Below are 25,234 nucleotides of genomic sequence, written 5' to 3' on the forward strand. Positions count from 1 at the left end.
CCTCCCCCCTCTCTCTCTCCCACCTCATCCTCTCCTCCCTCTCTCTCCCCCCACCCCACCCCCTCTCTCCCACCTCATCTTCTCCTCCCTCTCTCTCTCTCCCACCTCATCCCATCCTCCCTCTCTCTCTCCCACCTCATCCCCTCTCCTCCCTCCCCTCCCTCTCTCTCCCCCCCCCACCCCTCTCCCTCTCTCCCACCTCATCCCCTCCTCCCTCTCTCTCTCCCACCTCATCCCATCCTCCCTCTCTCTCTCCCACCTCACCCTCTCTCCAACCTCATCCTCTCCTCCCTCCCTCCCCTCCCTCTCTCTGCCCCACCCCACCCCTCTCTCTCCCACCTCATCCCCTCCTCTCTCTCCAACCTCCCCATCTTCAGTAGCATCGGGAGGTCTTCCTGACTAAAGCCCCTGCGGTCCCTTGCTCTGCTGAAGATGGGACAGACAGACAGATATTTCTCCAGATTGAGTCATCTGAGAATGGTCTGCTCCTCCTGCTTTTACAGAATGGCATCATGCAGGCACATGATCTACCCTCTGTCTGTCTGTCTGTCTGTCTGTCTGTCTGTCTGTCTGTCTGTCTGTCTGTCTGTCTTGTGGCTTATGGTTATACTGGGGTGGCAGGAAAGGAGGGGATGTAGAGGAGGATGGGATGGAGGGAGAGAAGATGGGGGGAGAGAGGAGGATGGGATGGAGGGAGAGAAGATGGAGGGAGAGAGGAGGATGGGATGGGAGAGAGGAGGATGGGATGGAGAGAGGAGGGAGGGATGGAGGGAGGATGGGAGGAAGGAAGGATGGGTTGGAGAGGAGAGGATGGGAGAGAGGAGGATGGGATGGAGGGAGAGAAGATGAGGGAGAGAGGAGGATGGGATGGAGGGAGAGAAGATGAGGGAGAGAGGAGGATGGGATGGAGGAGGAGGGAGGGAGAGAGGAGGATGGGAGGAAGGGAGGATGGGAGGAGAGAGGAGGATGGGAGAGAGGAGGATGGGATGGAGGGAGAGAAGATGGAGAGGAGAGAGGAGGAGGATGGGGATGGAGGGAGGAGGGAGGGAGAGAGGATGGGATGGGAGGAGATGGGAAGAGGAGGATGGGAGAGAGGAGGATGGGATGGGGGAGAGAAGAGGAGGATGGGAGAGAGGAGGATAGGAGGGAGGGAGAGGAGGATGGGGGAGAGGAGGATGGGGGGAGAGGAGGATGGGAGGGAGAGGAGGATGGGGAGAGGAGAGGAGGGATGGGAGTGAGAGAAGAAGGGAGGCGGTTGGTGGGGCAAGAGAGGAGAGAGAGAGAGAGAGAGAGAGAGAGGAGAGAGACAGAGGAGGAGAGGCCAAGAGGAGAGGGCCAATAGAGGGCTTCCAGAGGAGGGCCAATAGAGGGGCTTCCAGAGGAGGGCCAAGGGAGAGGGCAAAATGGGGCTTCAGAGGAGGGCCAATAGGGGCTTCCAGAGGAGAGGGCCAATGGAGGGCTTCCAGAGGAGGGCCAACAGAGGGCTTATAGAGGAGGGCCAATAGAGGGCTTCCAGAGGAGGGCCAATAGAGGGCTTCCAGAGGAGGGCCAATAGAGGGCTTCCAGAGGAGGGCCAATAGAGGGCTTCAGAGGAGGGCCAATAGAGGGCTTCCAGAGGAGGGCCAATAGAGGCTTCCAGAGGAGGGCCAATAGAGGGCTTCCAGAGGAGGGCCAATAGAGGGCTTCCAGAGGAGGGCCAATAGAGGGCTTCCAGAGGAGGGCCAATAGAGGGCTTCCAGAGGAGGGCCAATAGAGGGCTTCCAGAGGAGGGCCAATAGAGGGCTTCCAGAGGAGGGCCAATAGAGGGCTTCCAGAGGAGGGCCAATAGAGGGCTTCCAGAGGAGGGCCAATAGAGGGCTTCCAGAGGAGGGCCAATAGAGAGCTTAGAGGAGGAGGGCCAATAGAGGGCTTCCAGAGGAGGGCCAACAGAGGGCTGGAGGAGGAGGGCCAATAGAGGGCTTCCAGAGGAGGGCCAATAGAGGGCGTATAGAGGAGGGCCAATAGAGGGCTTCCAGAGGAGGGCCAATCCAGAGGAGGGCTTCCAGAGGAGGGCCAATAGAGGGCTTCCAGAGGAGGGCCAATAGAGGGCTTCCAGAGGAGGGCCAACAGAGGGCTGGAGGAGGAGGGCCAATAGAGGGCTATCAGAGGAGGGCCAATAGAGGGCTTCCAGAGGAGGGCCAATAGAGGGCTTCCAGAGGAGGGGGCTCCAGAGGAGGAGGGCCAATAGAGGAGCTTCCAGAGGAGGGCCAATAGAGGGCTTCCAGAGGAGGGCCAATAGAGGGCTTCCAGAGGAGGGCCAATAGAGAGCTTCCAGAGGAGGGCCAATAGAGAGCTTCCAGAGGAGGGCCAATAGAGGGCTTCCAGAGGACCAATAAAGGGCTTCCCCAGAGGAGGGCCAATATAGGGCTTTTCCAGAGGAGAGAGGGCTTATAGAAGAGAAGTTCCAGAGGGCCAATACAGGGCTTCCAGAGGAGGGCCAATAGAGGACTTATAGAGGAGGGCCAATCACCACCTCCCCTCTATCTCTTACCACCTCCCTCTCTCACCAACACTCACTTTCTCTCTCTCTCTAATACACACCCTCTCTCCCCCTCCCATCACCCTTCCTCCCTCTACCCCCCCCCATCACCCTTCCACCCTCTCTCCCCCCTCCCATCACCCTCCTCCCTCTAGGTACCTTGCCCTTGTCGAAGAAGTTGATGATCTCCTGGTAGAGCTGGTCCTTGAGTTGTCCTTGTGTGGAGGCCTGGTAGCCGTCTCTCTGGGTCAGGTGAGCTGCACACGGCTCCTCAGACCACTGCAGGAACACAGATCATGTTACCTCTATAGAACAGACCCTGTATAGTATAATATTAACTGTTGCTGAGCAGTATACTCTATCAGACTATATCAGAATTAGATTCTTCAATAAAGCTAAACATTGATCTACAGTGGGGAGGAGGAGAGGAGGAGGGAGGAGGAGAGGAAAGAGGAGAGGAGTGAGGAGGGGAAAGAGGAGAGGAGGAGGAAAAGAGGAGAGGAGGAGGAGAGGAGGGAGGAGAGGAAAAGAGAGAGAGAGGAGGGAGGAGGAGGAGAGGAGGAGAAGAGGAGGAGGGAAGGAGAGGAGGAGGAGCCAAGGAGAGAGAAGGAGAAGAGGAGGGAGGAGGAGAGAGGAGGAGAGGGGGAGAGAGGAGGGGAAGAGGAGGGAGAGAGGAGAAGAGGAGGAGAGGAGGAGGAGAGGAGAGGAGGAGAGGAGGGAGGAGGAGAGAGGGAGGAGGAGGAGAGGAGAGGAGAGAGGAAAGAGAGAGGAGGGAGGAGAGGAGGGAGGAGGGAGAGGAAAAGAGAGGAGGAGTGGAGGGAGGAGGAGAGGTAAAGAGAGGAGGAGTGGAGGGAGGAGGAGAGGAAAAGAGAGGAGGAGGGAGGAGGGAGGAGGAGAGGAAAAGAGAGGAGGAGTGGAGGGAGGAGGAGAGGAAAAAGAGGGAGGAGGAGGGAGGGAGGAGGAGGAAGGGAAGAGAGGGAGGGAGGGAGGAGGGAGGGAGGAGGAGAGGAAAGAGAGAGGAGGAGAGGAGGGAGGAGGAGAGGAAAAGAGAGGAGGAGTGGAGGGAGGAGGAGAGGAAAAGAGAGGAGGAGTGGAGGGAGGAGGAGAGGAAAGAGAGGAGGAGTGGAGGGAGGAGGAGAGGAAAAGAGAGGAGGAGTGGAGGGAGGAGGAGAGGAAAGAGATAACTTATGGAAAAGCTACATTAACACATCAGATATTGATTTATGCAGTGATAAAACCATATTAATCATCACACATTGTGCTTCATTCTGTAAACAACAGGGAAATATTTCTGCTGACCACACAGTCCTCCCGTCTCTCTACCCACTCTAATAATTAACGTTGTGAGTGGCTGGACGAGGCCGGCTGACAGGCTAGATGCAGCGATCCTATTGGCTCCCCGGTCCCGGCCTCGGTAACCCTACTAAGGTCCTGTCACAACTGATTAATTGCCACGGTAACGTAACTGACATTCCATGCTGTTGTTGAACAAGAGAGAACGCAACGATCTCTAGGTAAAATCGAATTAGGTAGCGGGTGCCCTCCCAAACGGCACCCTATTCCCTATATAGTGCACTACTATGGCACCCTATTCCCTATATAGTTCACTACTATTCACCCCCAAACGGCACCCTATTCCCTATATAGTGCACTACTATTCACCCCCAAACGGCACCCTATTCCCTATATAGTGCACTACTATTCACCCCCAAACGGCACCCTATTCCCTATATAGTGCACTACTATTCACCCCCAAACGGCACCCTATTCCCTATATAGTGCACTACTATGGCACCCTATTCCCTATATAGTGCACTACTATTCACCCCCAAACGGCACCCTATTCCCTATATAGGGAATAGGGTGCCGTTTAGGATGGAGACAATATTTACATAGCAAAGCTGGCTCCGTCTGTTGAAGTGACGTGACCTCCACATTTTCGTGTACGGTGCAGTGCACTGTGGGAGAAAAGCAACGGCTCGCAGATTTTGACGGTACTGTGGACTTAGAAACAGCCTCGGAAATCCAAACGGAAACCGGGCCACGTTCCATTGGCCAATAAGCAGGACAACGAAGTCTTGATCCTGTTTGGATTTGGAGACTAGGAAGGTTGGCTTCCTTTACATGGAGTCTAAGGTTAAAGGTCAAACAGCCTAAATTAAAGGGATTCTGCGGGACGATGGTTATTATTGATTCCGTTACAGCTTGAGCAGCTCTTCCGTGATTAAAGAGAGGAGATGCGTTTACGTTGCCATGGTCACCTAGTTATTTCAGGAAGTGCTGAAACGACATCAATCACACTGTCGCTGTAAATTCAACATCCTCAGCCAGGTTTCCTACAAGGCCGTGTCCCAAATCACAACCCATTCCTTATGTAGTGACCAGGGCCCTATGGCCAATGGCACCCTATTCCTTACATAGTGCACACTACTTATTTTGAGTGCCTACTTTGACCAGGGCCCAATGGCACCCTATTCCCCAACGTTGACCAGGGCCCTATGGCCAAGGGCACCCTATTCCCCTGACGGGCCCTAGTACCCCTATTCCCTACTACTTTGACCAGGGAAACCATAGGCTGCCATTTGGGATATAGACGAGGAATGATAATTCTCGTAGTACTACTTTTATTTTATCTATATAGTGGACCAGGGCCCTATGGAGGGAGACCAGTCACATGATCTATTCCCTATAGTGCACTACTTTGACCAGGAAACCATTTGGGATATAGAGAGAGAGACCAGTCACATTATCTATATAGTGGACCATAGAGAGAGACCAGACACATTATCTATATAGTGGACCATAGAGAGACCAGACACATTATCTATATAGTGAACCACAGAGAGACCAGACACATTATCTATATAGTGGACCATAAAGAGAGAGACCAGACACATTATCTATATAGTGGACCACAGAGAGACCAGACACATGATCTATATAGTGGACCATAGAGAGACCAGTCACATGATCTATATAGTGGACCACAGAGAGACCAGTCACATTATCTATATAGTGGACCATAGAGAGAGACCAGACACATTATCTATATAGTGGACCATAGAGAGACCAGTCACATTATCTATATAGTGGACCATAGAGAGACCAGTCACATGATCTATATAGTGGACTATAGAGAGACCAGTCACATTATCTATATAGTGGACCATAGAGAGAGACCAGACACATTATCTATATAGTGGACCATAGAGAGACCAGACACATTATCTATATAGTGGACCATAGAGAGAGACCAGACACATTATCTATATAGTGGACCATAGAGAGACCAGACACATTATCTATATAGTGAACCACAGAGAGACCAGACACATTATCTATATAGTGGACCACAGAGAGACCAGACACATTATCTATATAGTGGACCATAGAGAGACCAGACACATTATCTATATAGTGGACCATAGAGAGACCAGACACATTATCTATATAGTGGACCATAGAGAGACCAGACCAGTCACACCAGATCTATATAGTGGACCATAGAGAGACCAGACACATTATCTATATAGTGGACCATAGAAAGACCTCACATTATCTGGACCAGGCTCTGCTTTGGACCAAAAATCCATCACATTTTATAGTAGTGGAATAACCTCCTGTTCTCTCTTTTATCTCTGTCTAAAGAGACCCCATTATCTTTGCAGCATTTAGTGGGAAAGACCAGAGACAGGTTTGAAATGGCAAAATATTATAATAATACAGAAATATCTATATATATATAATAATAATAATAATAAGTGGACCAAGAAGAAATGACATTCTTCTCATTGTGTCCATAGTTGTCCCATAGAGATGTATAGAGTGGACCATAGAGAGACCAGACACATAGCATCTGTGGACCTATTAGAGAGACCGTCACATTATCTGTGAGCATAACGGGCAGACCAGTCACATTATCTGAGAGTGGACCATAGACAATACAAACCATCTCTCCAGCTTGAAGAAAGTCCCTCGCAGGCTCTCTCTATTATTCTCCATTTTACAGTAACCCCTCTCCTCTGTCTCCCCAGCATTTGGGGAAAGCCCCTCAGGTTTCTCTATTATAATATTCTAAATATCAGTCCCCTCTCCTCTCTCCCCAGTCCCCTCGCTCTCTCTCTCTATTATTCTAAGAAGAAATGAGATTCTTCCTCTCTCCTCGTTGTCCCCAGTCCCCTCGCTCTAGCATCTCTCCTATTATTCTCCTCAGTCCCCTGAGACAAATCAAGTCCCCTCTCTCTCTCTCTCTCTCTCTCTATTCTTCTCCCCTCTCCCCAGTCTCTCTCTCTCTCCCCAGTCCCCACTCCTCTCTCTCTCTCTATTCCTCCTCTCCCCAGTCCCCTCTATCTCTCTCCCCAGTCCCCTCTCCTCTCTCCCCAGTCCCCCTCCTCTCTCCCCAGTCCCCTCTCTCTCTCTCCCCTGTCCCCCAGTCCCCTCTCTCTCTCTCTCTCCATTCTTCTCCTCTCTCCCCAGTCCCCTCTCTCTCTCTCCCCAGTCCCCATTCTTCTCCTCTCTCCCCAGTCCCCTCTCCTCTCTCCCCAGTCTCCATTCTTCTCTCTCTCCCAGTCCCTCTCTCTCTCTCTCTCTCTCTCTCATTCTTCTCCTCTCTCCCCAGTCCCCTCTCTCTCTCTCCCCAGTCCCCTCTCTCTCTCCCCAGTCCCCTCTCTCTCTCTCCCCAGTCCCCTCTCTCTCTCTCCATTCTTCTCTCTCTCTCCCCAGTCCCCTCTCTCTCGCTGTCTCTCTCTCTCTCCCCAGTCCCCTCTCTCTCTCTCCCCAGTCCCCTCTCTCGCTCTCTCTCTCTCTCTCCCCAGTCCCCTCTCTCTCTCTCTCAATTTTTCTCCTCTCTCCCAGTCCCATCTCTCTCTCTCTCCATTCTCTCTCTCTCCCCAGTCCCATCTCTCTCTCTCTCTCAATTATTCTCCTCTCTTTCCCAGTCCCCCCCCTCTCTCTCTCCATTCTTCTCCTCTCTCCCCAGTCCCCTCTCTCTCTCCATTCTTCTCCTCATCTCCCCAGTCCCCTCTCTCTCTCTCTCCCTCTCCATTCTTTCTCTCTCTCCCCAGTCTCCCTCTTCTCTCTCTCCCCAGTCCCCTCTCTCTCCCCTCTCTCTCTTCCCCAGTCCCCTCTCTCTCTCTCTCCATTCTTCTCCTCTCTCCCCAGTCTCTCTCTCTCTCCATTCTTCTCCTCTTCCCAGTCTTCTCCTCTCCCAGTCCCCTCTCTCTCTCTCTCCATTCTTCTCCTCTCTCCCCAGTCCCCCCTCTCTCTCTCCATTCTTCTCCTCTCTCCCCAGTCCCCTCTCTCTCTCTATCTCTCTCTCCATTCTTCTCCTCATCTCCCCAGTCCCTCTCTCTCTCCTCTCTCCTCTCTCCATTCTCTCCATTCTTCTCCTCTCTCCCCAGTCTCTCTCTCCATTCTTCTCCTCTCTCCCCAGTCCCCCCTCTCTCTCCATTCTTCTCCTCTCTCCCCAGTCCTCTCTCTCTCTCTCCATTCTTCTCCTCTCTCCCCAGTCCCCTCTCTCTCTCTCTCTCCATTCTTCTCCTCATCTCATCAGTCCTCTCCTGACAGAGGGAGGATTCAAACACGGTTGGACGTACCTCTGCTATCCAGATCCTGTTCCCCAACACATTGATATTCACGGTTACACCTCTGCTACTGCAAGGTTAAGAGCCATCTATGTGATTACAGCTGACTGGGGCTTTGTCCTCTACAACTGGTGCTATTCAACAGACGCTAAAAGACACACATTTACACTATCAATTCATAGAGAGAGAGAAGGAGGGAGAGGGAGAGAGAGAGAGAGAGGGAGATAGTGTTTGTGTATCTGAGCTGTGTGTATATGTGTGTGTCTGTGTGTGTGTGTGTGTGTGTGTGTGTGCGTGTGTGTGTGTGTGTGTGTGTGTGTGTGTGTGTGTGTGTGTGTGTGTGTGTGTGTGTGTGTGTGTGTGTGTGTGTGTGTGTGTGTGTGTGTGTGTGTGTGTGTGTGTGTGTGTGTGTGTGTGTGTGTGTGTGTGTGTGTGTCTGTGTGTGTGTGTGTGTGTGTGTGTGTGTGTGTGTGTGAATACCTTCAGCAGCTGTGTGTCTGTGCAGCAGCAGTGTGTAGGCAGCTTCAGTGTAGTTGTCACACTCCTTGTGGAGGTCACACAGCTTGTACAGGTACCTGTCCGGACAGAGGACACACGGGTTACCGTGGTGACAATGGACAGAGGTGTGTGGGTTACCATGGTGACAACGGACAGAGGACACACGGGTTGTGTGTGGTGTGTGTGGACAGAGGACACACGGGTTACCGTGGTGTGTGTGGACAGAGGACACACCTTGGTGGTGCTGTGTGTGTGTGTGTGTCGCCATGGTGACAACGGTACACACCTTGGTGGGCTTCAATATGACGTCGCCATGGTGACAACGGTACACAGCTTGGTGGGCTTCAATATGACGTCGCCATGGTGACAACGGTACACACCTGGGTGGGCTTCAATATGACGTCGCCATGGTGACAACGGTACACACCTTGGTGGGCTTCAATATGACGTCGGCATGGTGACAACGGACAGAGACGAGTCAACTGTGTCTGAAATGGTCCCCGAGTCACTACATGCTGAACAGAGGCCTATGTGGGTCCTGGTCTAAAGTAGTGCACTATGTAGGGAATAGGGTCCTGGTCAATAGTAGTTCACTATGTAGGGAATAGGGTGCTGGTCAATAGTAGTTCACTATGTAGGGAATAGGGTGCTGGTCAATAGTAGTTCACTATGTAGGGAATAGGGTGGGTTGTGATGTGGACTGTAGTGCTGTTGTGGTGACATAGGGTTGGTCTCTGCTTTTGTAAAGTAGTGCATGGACTGTGTGGTGTGAATGTGTGGTCTGGTGACTGATGGACTGCTAGGGCTGACTGATGTGGAATAGGGTGGGTCCTGGGCTGACTGAAGTGTGCAGTGGCTGTGTGATGGACCACTAGGGCAGATGTCCTGACCGCTAAAGTAGTGACTGACAGACCGCTAGGGCTGACTGTGTGGACCGTAGTAGGGCAGACTGGTGGACCGCTAGGGCTGACTGTGTGGACCGTAGGGCTGGTGTGTGGTCCGCTAGGGCTGACTGTGTGGACCGTAGGGCAGACTGTGGACCGCTAGGGCTGTCCGGACCGCTGTGTGGCTGACTGATGGACCGCTAGGGTGTGACTGTGTGGACCGTGTGTGGGCAGACTGAGCGGACCGCTAGGGTGACTAATGGACCGCTAGGGCAGACTGACGGACCGCCGGGCAGATTGACGGACCGTTAGTGGTGACAACGGACAGAGGACACGCCATGGTGCGGACTGAGGACCGCGGGTGACTGGTGGACCGCTAGGGCACACTGATGGACCGCTATGGTGACTGATGGACCGCTAGGGCAGACTGATGGACCGCTAGGGCAGACTGATGGACCGCTAGGGCAGACTGATGTACCGCTAGGGCAGACTGATGGACCGTAGGGCTGACTGATGGTGACTAGGGCAGACTGGGACTGACCGCTAGTGCAGATTGACGGACCGCTGAAATGGGCTGACTGATGGACCGCTAGAGGCTGACTGATGGACCGCTAGGGCAGACTGATGGACCGCTGGGCTGACTGATGTGCACTATGGGCTGGAATAGGGTAGGGCAGACTGGTCAAAGTAGGGCACTGATGGACCGCTAGGGCTGACTGATGGACCGCTAGGGCAGACTGATGGACCGCTAGGGCTGGCTGATGGACTGCTAGGGCTGGCTGATGGACTGCTAGGGCTGACTGATGGACCGCTAGGGCTGACTGATGGACCGCTAGGGCTGACTGATGGACCGCTAGGGCTGACTGATGGACCGCTAGGGCTGACTGATGGACCGCTAGGGCTGACTGATGGACCGCTAGGGCTGACTGATGGACCGCTAGGGCAGATTGACGGACAGCTAGGGCAGATTGACGGACAGCTAGGGCAGACTGACGGACCGCTAGGGACAGACTGACGGACCGCTAGGGCAGACTGACAGACCGCTAGGGCAGACTGACAGACCGCTAGGGCAGACTGACAGAAAAGCAGGGAATGTGATTTACAGAAAATCACACAGACATTTGAGACAAAGCTTGGAAATAAAAGGAATATTCAGATGTGTTCACCACTAAATGTTCCACCAGTGAAAGAGAAAACCTCCTGTTGTGATTTGCAGTTATTCATTGTCAGTCAGGGAAGATATCAACAACACCTTGATATCAACAACATCTTGACTTCACAGAGGCACTGAGCCCCAAAACACCTGGTCTTGACTTCACAGAGGCACTGAGTCCCAAAAACACCTAGTCTTGACTTCACAGAGGCACTGAGCCCCAAAACACCTGGCCTTGACTTCACAGAGGCACTGAGCCCCAAAACACCTGGCCTTGACTTCACAGAGGCACTGAGCCCCAAAACACCTGGCCTTGACTTCACAGAGGCACTGAGCCCCAAAACACCTGGTCTTGACTTCACAGAGGCACTGAGCCCCAAAACACCTGGCCTTGAACTTCACAGAGGCACTGAGCCCCAAAACACCTGGTCTTGACTTCACAGAGGCACTGAGCCCCAAAACACCTGGTCTTGACTTCACAGAGGCACTGAGCCCCAAAACACCTGGTCTTGACTTCACAGAGGCACTGAGCCCCAAAACACCTGGTCTTGACTTCACAGAGGCACTGAGCCCCAAAACACCTGGTCTTGACTTCACAGAGGCACTGAGCCCCAAAACACCTGGTCTTGACTTCACAGAGGCACTGAGCCCCAAAACACCTGGTCTTGACTTCACAGAGGCACTGAGCCCCAAAACACCTGGTCTTGACTTCACAGAGGCACTGAGCCCCAAAACACCTGGTCTTGACTTCACAGAGGCACTGAGCCCCAAAACACCTGGTCTTGACTTCACAGAGGCACTGAGCCCCAAAACACCTGGCCTTGACTTCACAGAGGCACTGAGCCCCAAAACACCTGGTCTTGACTTCACAGAGGCACTGAGCCCCAAAACACCTGGTCTTGACTTCACAGAGGCACTGAGCCCCAAAAACACCTGGTCTTGACTTCACAGAGGCACTGAGCCCCAAAAACACCTGGTCTTGACTTCACAGAGGCACTGAGCCCCAAAAACACCTGGTCTTGACTTCACAGAGGCACTGAGCCCCAAAACACCTGGTCTTGACTTCACAGAGGCACTGAGCCCCAAAAACACCTGGTCTTGACTTCACAGAGGCACTGAGCCCCAAAACACCTGGCCTTGACTTCACAGAGGCACTGAGCCCCAAAACACCTGGTCTTGACTTCACAGAGGCACTGAGCCCCAAAACACCTGGCCTTGACTTCACAGAGGCACTGAGCCCCAAAACACCTGGTCTTGACTTCACAGAGGCACTGAGCCCCAAAACACCTGGTCTTGACTTCACAGAGGCACTGAGCCCCAAAACACCTGGTCTTGACTTCACAGAGGCACTGAGCCCCAAAACACCTGGTCTTGACTTCACAGAGGCACTGAGCCCCAAAACACCTGGTCTTGACTTCACAGAGGCACTGAGCCCCAAAACACCTGGTCTTGACTTCACAGAGGCACTGAGCCCCAAAACACCTGGCCTTGACTTCACAGAGGCACTGAGCCCCAAAAACACCTGGCCTTGACTTCACAGAGGCACTGAGCCCCAAAACACCTGGTCTTGACTTCACAGAGGCACTGAGCCCCAAAACACCTGGTCTTGACTTCACAGAGGCACTGAGCCCCAAAACACCTGGTCTTGACTTCACAGAGGCACTGAGCCCCAAAACACCTGGTCTTGACTTCACAGAGGCACTGAGCCCCAAAACACCTGGTCTTGACTTCACAGAGGCACTGAGCCCCAAAACACCTGGTCTTGACTTCACAGAGGCACTGAGCCCCAAAACACCTGGTCTTGACTTCACAGAGGCACTGAGCCCCAAAAACACCTGGTCTTGACTTCACAGAGGCACTGAGTACAATAGAACAACAGAAAAGTGTATTTGAGGAAGATGATGATGAAGACCTCTTCCTACCTGATGTACATCTCCTCTCTCTCTATCTCCTTGTAGAAGTTCTGAGGATGAAAACATTGAAATAGTTTATGAATAAAACTGAAATGCTTCAACTACGACAGTGAAATAGCAACAACCAAATCATGAATGTTATGCAGCTGGTGTTTATACATCTGAAATGTCTTTCCTACTGTTGGACAGTAAAGTGTCCTTCACAATAAGACAGGTTACTAGGCAACGCAGCAGGACGCTTCACAATAAGACAGGTTACTAGGCAACGCAGCAGGACGCAGCTGGACGTCTGTCCACAACGGAACAGGACATAGAACAGTGTTACTAGGCAACGCAGCAGGACGCAGCCGGACATCTGTCCACAACGGAACAGGACAGAACATAGAACAGTGTTACTAGGCAACGCAGCAGGACGTAGCCGGACATCTGTCCACAACGGAACAGGACATAGAACAGTGTTACTAGGCAACGCAGCAGGACGCAGCCGGACATCTGAACACAACGGATCAGGACATAGAACAGTGTGTGTCTCTCCTACCAGGACGTTGACGGTGCAGCTCATCCGGTTCTCCTTGTTCTCGTCGTGCATGATGGTCCTGTAGTCCAGGAGCCTCTCCAACAGACGAACCACCAGGTTCACAAAGCTCTCCCCACTCTTAGACAGGTACTTGTGTTTCCTGCAGTGTTCCAACAGACTGGGGAGGGAGGAGGGGAGAGAGGAGAGAGAGGGAGGAGAGGGAGAGGGAGGGGGGAGAGGAGAGAGAGGGGGAGAGAGGAGGGGAGAGAGAGGGAGAGAGGGAGGGGAGGGAGAGAGGGGAGAGAGAGGGAGGGGAGAGAGAGAGGAGAGAGAGGGAGGGGGAGAGAGGGAGGGGAGAGAGAGAGGAGGGGAGAGAGGAGAGGGAGAGAGGAGGGGGAGGGGAGAGAGGGGGGAGAGAGGAGGGGGAGAGAGGAGAGGGAGGGGAGGGAGAGAGGAGAGAGAGGGAGGGGAGAGGAGAGGGAGAGAGGGAGGGAGAGAGAGGGGGAGAGAGGGGGGAGAGAGGGAGGGGGGAGAGAGAGAGAGGGAGGGGAGGGAGGGAGGGAGAGAGAGGAGAGAGAGGGAGGGGAGAAAGAGGGGGAGAGAGAGAGAGAGGGAGGGGAGGGAGAGAGGAGGGGGAGAGAGGGGAGGGAGAGGGAGAGGGGGGGGGAGGAGAGAGGGAGGGGGAGAGAGAGAGGGGAGGGGAGAGAGAGAGGAGAGAGAGGGAGGGGAGAGAGAGGGGGAGAGAGGAGGGGGAGAGAGGGGAGGGGGAGAGAGGGGGGGAGAGAGAGGGAGAGGGAGAGAGGAGAGAGAGGGAGGGGAGGGAGGGAGGGGAGGGAGAGAGGGGAGGGAGAGAGAGGAGAGAGAGTGAGGGGGAGAGAGAGGAGAGAGAGGGAGGGGAGGGAGAGAGGAGGGGGAGAGAGGAGAGAGAGAGGAGGGGGAGAGAGAGATGGGAGGGAGAGAGTAGGGGGAGAGAGAGAGGGGAGAGAGAGGGAGGGGGAGAGAGGGGGGGGAGAGAGGGGGGAGAGAGGGGAGGGGGAGAGAGAGGGAAGAGAGAGAGGAGGGGGAGAGGGGGAGAGAGAGGGGAGAGAGAGGGAAGAGAGAGAGGAGGGGGAGAGGGGGAGAGAGGGGAGAGAGGAGCGGGAGAGAGGAGAGAGAGGGAGGGGTGGGAGAGAGAGGGGAGAGAGGGGAGGGGAGGGGAGAGTGGGAGACCGGTGAGGGGAGGGAGGGAGGGGAGAGAGGTGAGAGAGAGGGGAGGGGGAGAGGTGAGGCGGAGAGAAGATCATTACAAAAAGATAATTACTTGACACATTGGAAAGAATTAACAAAGAAACAGAGCAAACTAGAATGCTATTTGGCCCTTAACAGAAAGTACACAGCGGCAGAATACCTGACCAAACTTAAGGAAAGCTTTGACTATGTACAGACTCAATGAGCATAGCCTTGCTATTGAGAAAGGCCGCCATAGGCAGACATGGCTCTCAAGAGAAGACAGGCTATGTGCTCACTGCCCACAAAATGACACCGAGCTGCACTTCCTAACCTCCTGCCCAATGTATGACCATATTAGAGAGACATATTTCCCCCAGATCACACAGATCCACAAAGAAATTGAAAACAATTCCTTAAACTTCCTGTTTATTTATTTTAACCTTTCAACACCGTACATAGCCAATAATATAATATTTGAAATGTCTATGTTCTTTTAAAATAATATAACATGTATTTTAAAACCTTTGTGAGTGTAATATTAAACTAATGTTTCCCCTGTTCATTTCACTTTCTTTGGCAACGTAAACACATGTTTCCTTATGACATAAAGACCTTAAATTAAACTGAGAGAGAGACGAGGAGAGAGGACAGACAGACACCGACAGACAGACCAGACAGACAGACAGACAGACAGACAGACAGACAGACAGACAGACAGACAGACAGACAGACAGACACCGACAGACACCGACAGACACCGACAGACAGACCAGACAGACACCGACAGACAGACCAGACAGACACCGACAGACACCGACCAGACAGACACCGACAGACACCGACAGACACCGACAGACAGACAGACAGACAGACAGAAGCAGCAGGCAGGCAGGCAGGCAGGCAGGCAGGCAGGCAGGCAGACAGACAGACAGACAGACAGACAGACAGAGAAGCAGGCAGGCAGGCAGGCAGACAGCAGACAGACAGACAGACAGACAGACAGACAGACAGACACCGGCAGGCAGGCAGGCAGACGGACAGACGGACAGGCAGACAGACAGACAGGCAGACAGACAGGCAGACAGACAGACAGGCAGACAGGCAGACAGGCAGACAGACAGGTAGACAGACAGGCAGACAGACAGACAGCATCACTCACATCTTGTGGAAGAGGACTTTGTACTGCTCGTCTCCTCTGCCCCCTCCACCTCGTGATCCAGTTTGGTGATGATCTCATTCTCAAACTGCAATTAGAAAGCAGCCGTTCATAATCAGCACAGCTCATTTTTCTATTCATTAGTCTCTATCCTGCCTCCCTCTTTCTGCCTCCGTCGCTCTCTCTTTCCAACACTCTCTCTCTCTCCTCCCCCTCTCTTCTTTCTCTCCTCCCCCTCTCTTCTCTCTCTCCTCTTTCCCCCTCTCTTCTCTCTCTCTCCTCCCCCACTCTTCTCTCTCTCTCCTCCCCCTCTTCTTCTCTCTCTCTCCCCACTCTCTCTCTCTCTCTCTCCTTCCCCCTCTTCTCTCTCTCTCCTTCCCCTCTCTATACCCTCTCTCCTTCCCCCTCTCTTCTCTCTCTCTCCTTCCCCCTCTCTATACCCTCTCTCATTCCCCCCTCTCTCTCTCTCTCTCCTTCCCCCTCTCTATACCCTCTCTCCTCCCCGTCTCTCTCTCTCCTCCCCCTCTCTTCTCTCTCACTTCCTCCTCTCTTCTCTCTCTCTCCTCCCCCTCTCTTCTCTCTCACTCCCTCCTCTCTCTCTCCCCCTCTCTACCCTCTCCTCCCCCTCTCTATACCCTCTCTCTCCTCCCCCTCTCTATACCCTCTCTCTCCTTCCCCATCTCTATACCCTCTCTCTCCTTCCCCATCTCTATACCCTCTCTCTCCTCCCCCCTCTTCTCTCTCTCTCTCCTCCCCTCTCTTCTCTCTCACTCCCTCCTCTCTTCTCTCTCTCTCATCCCTCTCTGTCCTCCCCCTCTCTTCTCTCTCTCCTCTTTCCCCCTCTCTTCTCTCTCTCCTCCCCACTCTTCTCTCTCTCCTCCCCCACTCTTCTCTCTCTCTCCTCCCCCTCTCTTCTCTCTCTCTCCTTCCCCTCTCTATACCCTCTCTCCTTCCCCCTCTCTTCTCTCTCTCTCCTTCCCCCTCTCCTTCCCCCTCTCTATACCCTCTCTCCTTCCCCCTCTCTATACCCTCTCTCTCCTTCCCTCTCTCTATACCCTCTCTCCTCCCCCCTCTTCTCTCTCTCCTCCCCCACTCTTCTCTCTCTCCCCCACTCTTCTCTCTCTCTCCTCCCCCTCCTTCCTCTCTCTCCTTCTCTCTATACCTCCTCTCCTTCCCCCTCTTCTCTCTCTCTCCTTCCCCTCTCCTTCCCCCTCTCTATACCCTCTCTCCTTCCCCCTCTCTATACCCTCTCCTCCTTCCCCCTCTCTATACCCTCTCTCTCCTCCCCTCTCTTCTCTCTCTCCTCCCCTCTCTTATCGCTCCCCTTCCCCCCTCTCTCTCTCTCTCTCCTTCCCCCTCTCTATACCCTCTCTCTCCTCCCCCTCTCTATACCCTCTCTCTCCTCCCCCCTCTCTATACCCTCCCTCTCCTTCCCCCTCTCTATACCCTCTCTCTCCTCCCCCACTCTTCTCTCTCTCTCCTCCCCCTCTCTTCTCTCACTTTCCTTCCCCCACTCTATACTCTCTCTTTCCAAAACTCTCTCTTCTCTCCTCCCTCTCTCTCCTCCCCCTCTCTATACCCTCTCTCTCCTTCCCCCTCTCTATACCCCTCTCTCCTTCCCCTCTCTATACCCTCTCTTCTCTCTCTCTCTCTCTCTCTCTCTTTCCTTCCCCCACTCTATACTCTCTTTCCAAAACTCTCTCTTCTATCCTCCCTCTCTCTCCTCCCCCTCTCTCTCTCTCTCTCATCCCTCTCTCTCCTCCCCCCTCTTCTCTCTCTCTCCTCCCCCTCTCTTCTCTCTCTCTCCTCCCCCCACTCTATACCCTGTCTCTCCACCCCCCTGTCTCTTCTCTCTCTCTCTTGGTTGAGAGGACCTCTCCTCTTGGTTTAATCACCTCTCTTTCAGCCTGGTGGACTGTGAGCTCATATTAAATCACTTCATTATCAGTCTGATGACTCTCAGTAACTTCTCTTTATCTGCCTGTGATTGGCTATGGCTGAGCAGGGAGCATGAGGAGTAAGACCATGACAGGAAGACACATCCTCTAATATTCTCTCTATTTATCTCTCTCTCTCTCTCTCTCTCTTTTACTCCCTTCTTCCCAGAAAGACGGCAGAAGGAAGGTGAGCCGGCACATCCACTTATAGTGGGACGTTTGCTCCTACGTGAACTGCCTCCTTGATGTGCTGCTGTTGTTGTGTCAGTCAGAGAGACGGATCGCTCTGGAGGAAGAGAGACGGATCGCTCTGGAGGAAGAGAGACGGATCGCTCTGGAGGAAGAGAGACGGATCGCTCTGGAGGAAGAGAGACGGATCGCTCTAGAGGAAGAGGAGACGGATCGCTCTGGAGGAAGAGAGACAGATCGCTCTGGAGGAAGAGAGACGGATCGCACTGGAGGAAGAGAGACGGCTCGCTCTGGAGGAAGAGAGACAGATCGCTCTGGAGGAAGAGGAGACGGATCGCTCTGGAGGAAGAGAGACAGATCGCACTGGAGGAAGAGAGACGGATCGCTCTGGAGGAAGAGAGACAGATCGCTCTGGAGGAAGAGAGACAGATCGCACTGGAGGAAGAGAGACGGATCGCACTGGAGGAAGAGAGACAGATCGCTCTGAAGGAAGAGAGACAGATCGCTCTGGAGGAAGAGAGACAGATCGCTCTGGAGGAAGAGAGACGGATCGCTCTGGAGGAAGAGAGGCAACTCTCTCTCTCTCTCTCTCTCTGCTAAGTTTTACACTGCAGACTAGAAAGCTATTTGTATATGACCCAAATTGCTCCCTATTCCCTATATAGTGCACTACTACCCTACAGGTCCTGGTCAAAAATAGTGCACTATTCCATATAGGGTCAGAAGTAGTGCATGAAGGGAAATTGATCCTATTTGAGTGTAGAGGGGATCTAAGAGGATGTAGTCATTCCCAAAGAGTCGAGTCCTGACTGACACTAACTGAATTACCAGGCCTCCCCTTCACTCCCAACTCTAACAGACTGACACTAACTGAATTACCAGGCCTCCCCTTCACTCCCAACTCTAACAGACTGACACTAACTGAATTACCAGGCCTCCCCTTCACTCCCAACTCTAACAGACTGACACTAACTGAATTACCAGGCCTCCCCTTCACTCCCAACTCTAACAGACTGACACTAACTGAATTACCAGGCCTCCCCTTCACTCCCAACTCTAACAGACTGACACTAACTGAATTACCAGGCCTCCCTTCACTCCCCCTAACAGACTGACACTAACAGACTGACACTAACTGAATTACCAGGCCTCCCCTTCACTCCCAACTCTAACAGACTGACACTAACTGAATTACCAGGCCTCCCCTTCACTCCCAACTCTAACAGACTGACACTAACTGAATTACCAGGCCTCCCCTTCACTCCCAACTCTAAGAGACTGACACTAACTGAATTACCAGGCCTCCCTTCACTCCGAACTCTAACAGACTGACACTAACTGAATTACCAGGCCTCCCCTTCACTCCCAACTCTAACAGACTGACACTAACTGAATTACCAGGCCTCCCCTTCACTCCCAACTCTAACAGACTGACACTAACTGAATTACCAGGCCTCCCTTCACTCCCAACTCTAACAGGACACTAAGTAGCCTCCCCTTCACTCCCAACTCTAACCGACTGACTGTCCCAACTGGCACCCTAATCCCTTTATAGTGCACTACTTTAGACCAGGGTCTATAGGGTAGTAGTGCACTACTTTAGACCAGGGCCTATAGGGTAGTAGTGCACTACTTTAGACCAGGGTCTATAGGGTAGTAGTGCACTACTTTAGACCAGGCCCCATAGGGTAGTAGTGCACTACTTTAGACCAGGGTCTATAGGGTAGTAGTGTACTACTTTAGACCAGAGTCAGATTGGGAGGATCTGACCAGGGTCTGACTGGGTAGTGTACTACTTTGACCAGAGTCAGATTGGGAGGATCTGGGAGACTGACTGGGAGGATCTGGGAGACTGACTGGGAGGATCTGGGAGACTGACTGGGAGGATCTGGGAGACTGACTGGGAGGATCTGGGAGACAGACTGGGAATATGTAGGAGACAGAGGGAGGATCTGGGAGACTGACTGGGAGGATCTGGGAGACTGACTGGGAGGATCTGGGAGACTGACAGGGAGGACCTGGGAGACTGACTGGGAGGATCTGGGAGACAGACTGGGAGGATCTAGGAGACAGACTGGGAGGATCTAGGAGACAGCCACAGGCCAGGCCGACTTCAACATGGCATCGATGGTAAAGGAAGTGACAGCAGATTCAGTACAGAGAATTCTGCAGGAGACTTGGTTAGACTGCGAACGTAATACCAACGAAACAAACAGTCACCTACGAGCTACATAAACAAACACATGTTTCTGAAGTCTAACCTCTGGATATACTGTTCTGTAGCAGACAAGAGACTTAGACATTTCATTGGTGGAACACCACATGTGACCAATGGGATATCAGTAAGGCAAAGAGGGGGTGTTGATTGGTCCACATGTGACCAATTGGATATCAGTAAGGCAAAGAGGGGGGATTGATTGGTCCACATGAGACCAATGGGATATCAGTAAGGCAAAGAGGGGGATTGATTGGTCCACATGAGACCAATGGGATATCAGTAAGGCAAAGAGGGGGGATTGATTGGTCCACATGAGACCAACGGGATATCAGTAAGGCAAAGAGGGGGGATTGATTGGTCCACATGAGACCAATGGGATATCAGTAAGGCAAAGAGGGGGATTGATTGGTCCACATGTGACCAATGGGATATCAGTAAGGCAAAGAGGGGGGTTGATTGGTCCACATGAGACCAATGGGATATCAGTAAGGCAAAGAGGGGGGTTGATTGGTCCACATGAGACCAATGGGATATCAGTAAAGCAAAGAGGGGGGATTGAATTGGTCCACATGAGACCAATGGGATATCAGTAAGGCAAAGAGGGGACCTGGTTGATTGGTCCACATGAGACCAATGGGATATCAGTAAGGCAAAGATGGGGGATTGATTGGTCCACATGAGACCAATGGGATATCAGTAAGGCAAAGATGGGGGGTTGATTGGTCCACATGAGACCAATGGGATATCGGTAAAGCAAAGAGGGGGGATTGATTGGTCCACATGAGACCAATGGGATATCAGTAAGGCAAAGAGGGGGGATTGATTGGTCCACATGAGACCAATGGGATATCAGTAAGGCAAAGATGGGGTGAACTTTGGAAGACGGATGACATGTGACCTGGTCGTAACGAGGGCAGTACATGGAAGACATGTGACCTGGTCGTAATAAGGGCAGTACATGGAAGACATGTGACCTGGTCGTAACGAGGGCAGTACATGGAAGACATGTGACCTGGTCGTAATAAGGGCAGTACATGGAAGACATGTGACCTGGTCGTAATAAGGGCAGTACATGGAAGACATGTGACCTGGTCGTAACGAGGGCAGTACATGGAAGACATGTGACCTGGTCGTAATAAGGGCAGTACATGGAAGACATGTGACCTGGTCGTAATAAGGGCAGTACATGGAAGACATGTGACCTGGTCGTAATAAGGGCAGTACATGGAAGACATGTGACCTGGTCGTAACAAGGGCAGTACATGGAAGACATGTGACCTGGTCGTAATAAGGGCAGTACATGGAAGACATGTGACCTGGTCGTAATAAGGGCAGTACATGGAAGACATGTGACCTGGTCGTAACGAGGGCAGTACATGGAAGACATGTGACCTGGTCGTAATAAGGGCAGTACATGGAAGACATGTGACCTGGTCGTAATAAGGGCAGTACATGGAAGACATGTGACCTGGTCGTAATAAGGGCAGTACATGGAAGACATGTGACCTGGTCGTAATAAGGGCAGTACATGGAAGACATGTGACCTGGTAAGGGCAGTACATGGAAGATAAGGGCAGTACATGGAAGACATGTGACCTGGTCGTAATAAGGGCAGTACATGGAAGACATGTGACCTGGTCGTAATAAGGGCAGTACATGGAAGACATGTGACCTGGTCGTAATAAGGGCAGTACATGGAAGACATGTGACCTGGTCGTAATAAGGGCAGTACATACATGGAAGACATGTGACCTGGTCGTAATAAGGGCAGTACATGGAAGACATGTGACCTGGTCGTAATAAGGGCAGTACATGGAAGACATGTGAGTACATGGAAGACATGTGACCTGGTCGTAATAAGGGCAGTACATGGAAGACATGTGACCTGGTCGTAATAAGGGCAGTACATGGAAGACATGTGACCTGGTCGTAATAAGGGCAGTACATGGAAGACATGTGACCTGGTCGTAATAAGGGCAGTACATGGAAGACATGTGACCTGGTCGTAATAAGGGCAGTACATGGAAGACATGTGACCTGGTCGTAATAAGGGCAGTACATGGAAGACATGTGACCTGGTCGTAATAAGGGCAGTACATGGAAGACATGTGATAACGAGGGCAGTACATGGAAGACATGTGACCTGGTCGTAATAAGGGCAGTACATGGAAGACATGTGACCTGGTCGTAATAAGGGCAGTACATGGAAGACATGTGACCTGGTCGTAATAAGGGCAGTACGTGGAAGACATGTGACCTGGTCGTAATAAGGGCAGTACATGGGCTTGACGACGCTACATTATGAGTCAATTCAGAGCTGGAAACATTTAGCAACATTGCGTTAGTCTCCTGGGAGGGTGAGGTTTTAGAGGATGTTACCACCCATCCTTGACCTCTGTGTTTCTGCTCTTTGGGGTCAACGTGGGGTTATTTTTAAACATTCTTGAAGAAACTTCTGATGTAAAAAGGGCTTTGTCAATACATCTGATTGATTGGTACATCTGACTGATTAATATACTGACTGACTGATTGATTAATATACTGACTGACTGATTGATTAATATACTGACTGACTGACTGATTGATTAATATACTGACTGACTGACTGATTGATTAATATACTGACTGACTGACTGATTGATTAATATACTGACTGACTGATTGATTAATATACTGACTGACTGACTGATTGATTAATATACTGACTGACTGATTGATTAATATACTGACTGACTGACTGATTGATTAATATACTGACTGACTGACTGATTGATTAATATACTGACTGACTGACTGATTAATATACTGACTGACTGATTGATTAATATACTGACTGACTGACTGATTGATTAATATACTGACTGACTGATTGATTAATATACTGACTGACTGACTGATTGATTAATATACTGACTGACTGACTGATTGATTAATATACTGACTGACTGACTGATTGATTAATATACTGACTGACTGATTGATTAATATACTGACAGACTGATTGACAGGCTGATTGACCAATGACTGATTCATATACTGATCGACTGGCTGATTGATTAATATACTGACTGACTGACTGACTGATTGATTGATTAATATACTGACAGACTGATTGATTAATATACTGACAGCTGATTGACAGGCTGATTGACCGAATGACTGACTGACTGATTGACTGGCTGATTGATGGACAGACCGACTGACTGGCTGATTGACTGGCTGATTGACTGGCTGATTGACTGGCTGATTGACTGGCTGATTGACTGGCTGATTGACTGGCTGATTGATGGACAGACCGACAGACTGATACAGACCCGTTGGAAGCTGCATGTGAAGTGGAATTCACACTGCATCATGTCAAAGAAGATGGGGATGGTAGCTTTCCTCAGCTCTATCTCTGGGACCAGAGTCATCTCTAGGATGGGACCCACCATCTCTGGGATGAACTTGATCTTGTGTGGACCTGGGGAGAGATAAAACTTCATCAAATATCTGAGCCCCTGCAGAGGCGGCAAGGGGCTAGAGCGTTGGGCCAGTAACCGAAAGGTGGCTGGATCGAATCCCCGAGCTGACAAGGTACAAATCTGTCGTTCTGCCTTTGGACAAGGCAGTTAACCCAACTGTTCCGTCATTGAAAATAATAATTTGTTCTTAACTGACGTGCCGAGTTAAATAAAGTTAACCACAAATGGTAGAGCATGGGGCTTACAAGGCCATGATAATGGGTTGAATTCCCAGGACCACCCACACATACATTTAACAAAAGAGTCTGCCAAATGACATATATTATATAATGATATATAACCTGTGGATGAAAAGAGTCTGCTAAATGACATATATTATATAATGAGTGGGGTTACAAGTTTATCATCTTCCAAAGCAGAATTACTTTCCAATTGTTCCTCAACAGTAGTGTTATGATATACTGTCCTGTGCAAAACTGATAGAGACATACCCCAAGCGACTTACAGCTGTAATCGCAGCAAAAGGTGGCGCTACAAAGTATTAACTTAAGGGGGCTGAATAATTTTGCACGCCCAATTTTTCAGTTTTTGATTTGTTAAAAAAGTTTGAAATATCCAATAAATGTCGTTCCACTTCATGATTGTGTCCCACTTGTTGTTGATTCTTCACAAAAAAATACAGTTTTATATCTTTATGTTTGAAGCCTCAAATGTGGCAAAAGGTCGCAAAGTTCAAGGGGGCCGAATACTTTCGCAAGGCACTGTACCATTTTCTAGCTCTGAGTCTCTACTTTTAAAAAACACCGAATGGAGCCGGTCGGGCACATACGTCAGTTGAATACATATGAAGAACATGAAATCGATGATTCATACCAAGATTATACCACATATCTCTGATCTCAAAGCCGATCTGTCTCCTCATGTCCTGGTACCTGAAACACACAGAAACACACATGCATTTACATACACTGATGCCAACCACTGTTCTGTACTAGTGGTCCAACATGGTTAACTGTCCTGTACTAGTGGTCCAACATGGTTAACTGTCCTGTACTAGTGGTCCAACATGGTTAACTGTCCTGTACTAGTGGTCCAACATGGTTAACTGTCCTGTACTAGTGGCCCAACATGGTTAACTGTCCTGTACTAGTGGCCCAACATGGTTAACTGTCCTGTACTAGTGGTCCAACATGGTTAACTGTCCTGTACTAGTGGCCCAACATGGTTAACTGTCCTGTACTAGTGGCCCAACATGGTTAACTGTCCTGTACTAGTGACCAGTCCAACATGGTTAACTGTCCTGTACTAGTGGTCCAACATGGTTAACTGTCCTGTACTAGTGACCAGTCCAACATGGTTAACTGTCCTGTACTAGTGGTCCAACATGGTTAACTGTCCTGTACTAGTGACCAGTCCAACATGGTTAACTGTCCTGTACTAGTGGTCCAACATGGTTAACTGTCCTGTACTAGTGGCCCAACATGGTTAACTGTCCTGTACTAGTGACCCAACATGGTTAACTGTCCTGTACTAGTGACCCAACATGGTTAACTGTCCTGTACTAGTGGCCCAACATGGTTAACTGTCCTGTACTAGTGACCCAACATGGTTAACTGTCCTGTACTAGTGACCCAACATGGTTAACTGTCCTGTACTAGTGACCCAACATGGTTAACTGTCCTGTACTAGTGACCCAACATGGTTAACTGTCCTGTAGTAGTGGTCCAACATGGTTAACTGTCCTGTACTAGTGACCCAACATGGTTAACTGTCCTGTACTAGTGACCCAACATGGTTAACTGTCCTGTACTAGTGACCCAACATGGTTAACTGTCCTGTACTAGTGACCCAACATGGTTAACTGTCCTGTACTAGTGGCCCAACATGGTTAACTGTCCTGTACTAGTGACCCAACATGGTTAACTGTCCTGTACTAGTGACCCAACATGGTTAACTGTCCTGTACTAGTGACCCAACATGGTTAACTGTCCTGTAC

The 25,234-nt window shown here is 51.2% G+C and overlaps 1 long non-coding RNA gene and 1 pseudogene across 1 annotated transcript; both read right to left on the minus strand.

Annotated features, from left to right (window-relative positions):
- LOC127925751 (dedicator of cytokinesis protein 1-like) overlaps positions 1-24,208 on the minus strand; it is a 50,610-nt pseudogene extending 26,402 nt beyond the window's left edge.
- Positions 10,837-12,373, minus strand: LOC127925749 (uncharacterized). The gene is made up of 3 exons (XR_008122140.1): positions 12,158-12,373; positions 11,412-11,883; positions 10,837-10,981 (listed from the first exon to the last, which is right to left on the minus strand). It is a non-coding gene; the product is annotated as an uncharacterized LOC127925749 (long non-coding RNA).
- Positions 24,209-25,234: the final 1,026 nt, after the last annotated feature.

The sequence above is a fragment of the Oncorhynchus keta genome, unplaced genomic scaffold (assembly GCF_023373465.1).
Source record: "Oncorhynchus keta strain PuntledgeMale-10-30-2019 unplaced genomic scaffold, Oket_V2 Un_contig_6208_pilon_pilon, whole genome shotgun sequence".
NCBI lineage: Eukaryota > Metazoa > Chordata > Actinopteri > Salmoniformes > Salmonidae > Oncorhynchus > Oncorhynchus keta.